The 6,235-nt window shown below is 45.7% G+C and overlaps 1 protein-coding gene across 1 annotated transcript in view; it reads right to left on the minus strand.

The window, feature by feature from the left end:
* The window catches only part of LOC117355249 (zinc finger protein 420-like), an 818,521-nt gene that overhangs the window by 268,374 nt on the left and 543,912 nt on the right, over window positions 1–6,235 (minus strand). The window lies entirely within an intron of this gene.

The raw sequence follows: 6,235 nt of genomic DNA on the forward strand, positions 1-6,235 counted from the left end.
TCCCGATCACTGCAAGAGGCAAAGCCTGATCCTGGGAAATGGCTGCAGGAGCTTCTGCCCAGGTGGGTCTTGTTGAAAGGAGAGAGACCAACCCAGAAACCCTTCAGTGCCCAGAACCCTCCTCTGGGATTGGCTCTTATGTGCCCATGAAATACTCTATATCAGTGGTCTCCAACTCAAACCCTTTGTAGGGCCACATTTTGGATTTGTAGGTACTTAGAAAAAATAGTTAATATCTTATTAAAGAAATGACAATTTTGCATGAGGTAAAACTCTTTATAGTTTATAAAACTTTCCTTTAACAATTTAAAAGGAAAGATATATAAACTATAAAGAGTTTTACCTTATGCAAAATTGTCATTTCTTTAATAAGACAACTATTTTTTCTGCAGCCCTCACATTTAAAGTTTAATATCTTTTCTTTCTCAAAATTGACACATTTTCCCTACCTTTGTTGTCTGGTGACTTTATTTTTCTGTGCTTTCAACTATGTTTCCAGGGCCTTCTTGTCCTTTGTTTTTCTCTCCGTCTTCACGTTCTGCCTTGAATCCATCTTTGGCATTAACTTAATATTCAATTTTTCTGCTTTCTTTTCAAAATCTACGTTTCCATGTCTTACCTTCCCTTCCTATCTCTCTTCTTCCGTCCTATTTCCATGGTCTGGCATCTCATTCCTTCCTTTCCCCTGGTCTGGCATCTGTCTCCTTCCCTTCCCCCATACCCTGGCATCTCTCCCTCCCCCTCCATGGTCTGATATCTCCTTTCCTTCCCTCGCACCCATGAACTTGGCTTCTCTTGTTCCTCTCCCTTCTCCTTCCTTCTCTTTCCCCAATTGGGTACAGCAGCAACAGAAGCAGCATTTCCCTTCCCCCTTTCCTGTGCAGGAGAGGCATTTCTCTTCCCCTTTCCCTCCCTATCCCTTTCCCTGTACAGCAGCAGAGCAGCATTTCCCTAGGGTCCCCCTTTCCTATGCAGCAGAGCATTTCCCTTTCACCTCCCCTTCCGTTCCCTTCCTGGTGGAGCAGCAGCGTGTCTGGCGGCTCAGTCGATCGTTCCGTTCAAAGCCAGGTGTGGCGGCTCCTCGCGAAATCTGTGCCTGTGTCTGAAGCCTCTCTGATGTTGTGACGTCAGAGAGGCTTCCGATGCAGGAGTGGATAGCGCGAGGAGCCACCAACCCGCGGCTTTGAACTGAACGATCGACTGAGCCAGCCAGCCAGACACGCTGCTGCTCCAAAAGGAAGGGAAGGGGGAAGAGAAATGCTGTCTTGATCGTGTCCAGACCGCAGGCTGCAAAATAGACCTGGAGAGCCACATGCAGCCCATGGGCCGCATGTTTGAGACCGCTGCTCTATATATACCCCAAAGCATCTCCCTCTGCCTCACTGAGCCCCAGCACTGGCAGCTCTTCTGAAACAGAACTATTCTGGGAATGTAAATTATGAACATCCAGTACATTTTCCTCCACTCCATCGCAAGATGCTGAGTGTGTTTCTGGTTTCTATTTCAGATGCAGGTGAAGTTTGAGGACATCGCTATCTATTTCTCCCAGGAAGAGTGGGAGTATTTAGATGAAGAGCAGAAGGAGCTCTACAGGGAGGTGATGGAGGAGAACTATCAGACCCTGCTCTCACTGGGTAATGGATTAATTTGCATGTTTATTAGCACCAGTGGAATGAGAAACAAACGACACTGTGGGGTGGTCTAAGCCCTAATGGCGGTCCTACTACCCACAGCAAGGGACCTTGGTATCACAAAAGTCAATGGATGAGGAGAAAAAGTGGAACCAGGTCCTGGACTTTCAGGAGTATAAAATATCAAAATTTATTGATGTTGCAAAACAAATTAAAAACACAATGTCATAAAAATCAGACAGATGCCAATAGTTAAAAAAAAAAAATTGTAATGTCCTTAGTACAGTGGGCTAAAAAATCAGGCAGCATTGTGGTGTGTACTGTTGGGCAAATTCACTGACAGTGTTATTTGTTCCAGAAAAAGTCTTTAAAATGTTCCCACGCCGTAGCTCGGATCTTTTTAAAGACTTTTTCCGGCACGATGCTGCCTGATTTTTAGTCCACTGTGCTAAGGACCCCTGAGGAAGGCAATTCATTGCCGAAATACGGAACGTGTAGGGTCTGTTCACTTCATAGACATTACGATTTTTATGTTTTTTAACTGTTGGCATCTGTCTGATTTTTATGACATATTTTTAATTTGTTTTGCAACACCAATAAACTTTAATATTTTATACTCCTGAAAGTCCAGGGCCTGGTTCCACTTTTTTCTCCTCATCTATTAGCAGCAGTGGGCCATCGTTATAAAAATAATTTTGATTGTTTGTCTCGTGTGATGAACACAAATGAGACCACGAGGGTCTTGCTGTCCATCAGTGCTAGAGAATGACATGGAGACAAATTTGTCCCTGTTCTCTTGAGATCTTTCTCCATCCCTATCCCATCCCTGCAAGCTATGACCCCATAAAAGCTGACCAAATCTGGACCACCTTCACTAATTTTATTTTTATTTTTTATTTTATTTATTTAGATTTATATCCCGTTCTCCCAGTAGCTCAGAACGGTCTACAAGTAAACATACACAGTAGAAGTAGTTAGGCAAATAAATGTGCAATAGGTTTAGATGCTTGGACATACAAGATTGAGCAGTATTTATCAGGCTACAGACAATTTTTCAGAGTATAGACAATTTATCAGAGTACAGACTAAGAGAGGACTATACTGAAATTTAGGAGAAGTTAAATAGGGGAGAGAAGAGAGAGGTGGGGTTTAAGGGGGGGTGTAGACTGAGGGAGACCTTTAGTTGAAGAGGAGGGTCTTTACCATTTTACGGAATGTCAATAAAGAGTTCTGTTGCCTGAGTTGGGGGGGGAGTTTATTCCAGAGATGTGGGATGAAGTGGCTGTAGGATCGTTTGCGGGCAGTTTCTGAGAGGAGGGACCTTCCAGGGGGAATGCATAGGCGTATTTCCGATTTTGAGCGGAGGGTGCGAGTGGGAGTGTAGATGGGAAGCTTAGATTTTATGTAGGAGGGGGTGGTGGCATAAATTCTCTTGTGGGCTACTGCTAGGGCCTTGAAAGCACAGCGCTGGCTAATTGGGAGCCAGTGTTCAGCGCAGAGTGCTGGGGAGACGGGATCATGGTAGTTGAGGTTGTGTAGGAGGCGGATAGCTGCATTTTGGACACGTTGGAGGCGTTTGAGATTATTTTTGGTTAGTCCATTGAATAGGGAGTTACAGTAGTCCATTCTGGAGAGGACATATGCGTAGAGGAGTTGGGCGAGGTCAGGTGTGGAGATGTAGGGTTTGATCTTTTTCAGTTGGCGGAGGTAGTAGAAGGAGGTGGAGATTACTTGGGATATGTGGGCAGATAGGGATAGGTGTCCGTCTAAGGTTACTCCTAGGCTGCGTACTTGATCTGTTGCCGTTAGTAGAGTGGAGTCCCATGCTAGGGTAGGACGTGTGAATTTGGTGCTTTTTTTTCTGATCCATAAGAGTTCTGTTTTAGTGGCGTTTAGTTGAAGTTTGTTGTTTGACATCCAAGTTTTCATATCAGAGAGGCAATGTTGGAGGTTAGTAATTTGGGACGATCGGTTCTCGCCTAGTGGGAGGAGCAGCTGGATGTCATCTGCATAAGAGTGGATTTTAATGCTATATTTCTGCGCTATATCAATGACAGGCCTGATGTAGAGGTTGAATAGGAGGGGGGATAGAAGGGCGCCTTGAGGAACACCATATTTTATAGGCTTGGGGCCTATAAAATATGGGGCCTATAAAATATAAAAGCTTGGGGCCTATAAAATATAAAACTAACACTAAAAACCTGATATCTAAACTATCCCCATGTAGCAGCCCCATAAACAAATGCCCAGCATATCTCCCTACTGCTGCTCCCCATCAAATCTTAGCTCACAAACCTCCTAAATAGCTCCCTGAGCCAGGGTCACCTACCCAAAGAAATGGGTAAAATAGCCTTAACCCCCATACCGAAAACAGCTCAAGCAGATCTCTCCATAGCGTCAAACTACAGACCAATTGCTGGTATTCCTGTTCTCACCAAAATCCTTGAGACCCACATTAGCAAACAACTTACCTCATATATCGAGCAGTACTCTGGCTTTCATCCATCCCAATATGGATTTAGAAAACAGCACAGCTAACCACAAAAAGCAAGCAACTGCTGAGCACTGGTAAATAAGAAATACTACTTCAGTTCGATATCTCTGCTGCCTTTGACTCGGTGGACCATCAACTGCTCCGAAAATCGGTTTAACAGGGATGGTTCTGAAATGGTTCACTGATGTGCTACAAAATCGTGAGTACATGGTCAAAAAGGATGAAGTATACTCTAACCCAGGGGTCTCCAAAGTCCCTCCTTGAGAGCCGAATCCAGTTGGGTTTTCAGGATGAATATGCATGAGATCTATGTGAATGCACTGCTTTCAATGCATATTCATTGGGAAAATCCTGAAAACCCGACTGGATTCGGCCCTCAAGGAGGGACTTTGGAGACCCCTGCTCTAACCCCTGGAAGGCTTTCTATGGTGTCTCACATGGATCCCCGCTATCCCCAATTCTGTTTAATATATTCACTAGGGAACATCGAGCTGGAAGATGAAACCATTCTAGCTTATATTGATGACATACTTCTTCTCATTCCCATAACCTGCAACCATCCAAACATCTCTGAAATAATCTCAAACAATAAAGCAAAAGTCCAATCCTGGGAAACCATCAACAAACTAAAACCAAAGCCATATACTTTCACACAAAGCAACAAAACATCGTAACAAATGTCATCCTTCGAGACTTCCGGTGATGTCATCCGGGTGATGGCGGTGTGAGAAACGAGCTCCTCTTCACCCAGCTTTAATTAGCGATCATTGGCGCTTCTGTGCCCTGCCTTGAGCGGTTTCTGCTTTTCCGAGTTTATGCTGGGGATCGGAGATGGCTGCTGCGGCGAAAAAATTGCAGACTGACTTGCGTACGTTCGCTTTTCAAGCGACTACGCTGGGGGATGTGGCCTGCTCGTCCCGCCCCTGTAGCGAGCCGTTACCCGTGCAGGGAGAGCTGCGTTCCCGATCGCCTACAGGGAGGGTCCCCTGAGGTGGACCTGCCAGTGTCCCGAATAGAATTACAAGGTTGGTTTGCTGATCTAAAAAACACGATGATGGTGATGCAGAAGGAATTGCACTCTGATGTTTCAGCGTTGCGGAAAACGGTGGTGGATATGGGCCAAAAACTAAATGATTTTGAGGAGCGTGTTATTGATCATGATGGTGACATTTTACAGTTACAACAGCACTGCAAGGGACTGGAGGATAAGTATGAGGAGCTCTTATTGAAGGCTGAGGATATGGAAAATAGGGCCCGGCGTAACAACTTGCGAGCCCGTGGAGTGCCGGAGCACAGTGGCTCATTGAAGATGGAAGATACCATGCGCGCTATCTGTGAAAAATTCTTACAACTTGATGATCCTACGGTGACCCCCCCTACTCTGGAGTTTGAGAGAGTACATCGGGCTGTGGGGACTACACTTCTGAACCGTCCGCAAGATCTTATAGCCTGTTTTCATCGGTTTCCTTTAAAGGAACAGGTATTGGCGGCGGCACGGAGAGTGGGACATATAGACTGGGAAGGAGCCAAGGTTGAATTGTATGCTGATATGTCTGCCCTTACCCTCAGGAAGCGGAGGGAATTTCGGGATGTTACTAAGTGTTTGATGGCTCATCAAATTCGATATACAGTAAATGGAACTATCCGTTTGGATTAACTTTCCCTTTGCAAAATCAAGTCCATAAAGTCTCGACCCCTGAGGAGGCTAAGCTATTGCTGCAACAAGCCGCACTGTGGTCGGTGGAGGAGGCTCGCCCAGCAGGGGCCCTACCTCAGCGCAGTGGTAGTGTGAGCCAGTCCAGATGGCGCCGAGGTGAAAAGAGTGGACAGCGACTTCAGCGCAATTCTGATGTGGCTGCAGTGACTTTACCTACTTGAAGTTTCCTGCATGATTGTGGGTTTTCAGTGTGTGGTGGGGCTCACTGTTGTGTGATCCAGTTTGATCTACTCTTTGCATAGGGGTGGGTATACTGCGGGATCTCTAATGGTTGGGGGTTCTTTTTCCAGCTGGGTTTGAGTATTGGTGAATGGTTGGCTTTGTTTGAATGGGGACTGTTTGAGCGGTGGGGTGGGTTCTGAGCGATTGCAGGGGACTTTGACGGTAGCTGGG

Source organism: Geotrypetes seraphini, chromosome 2, assembly GCF_902459505.1.
Source record: "Geotrypetes seraphini chromosome 2, aGeoSer1.1, whole genome shotgun sequence".
Taxonomy (NCBI): Eukaryota; Metazoa; Chordata; class Amphibia; order Gymnophiona; family Dermophiidae; genus Geotrypetes; species Geotrypetes seraphini.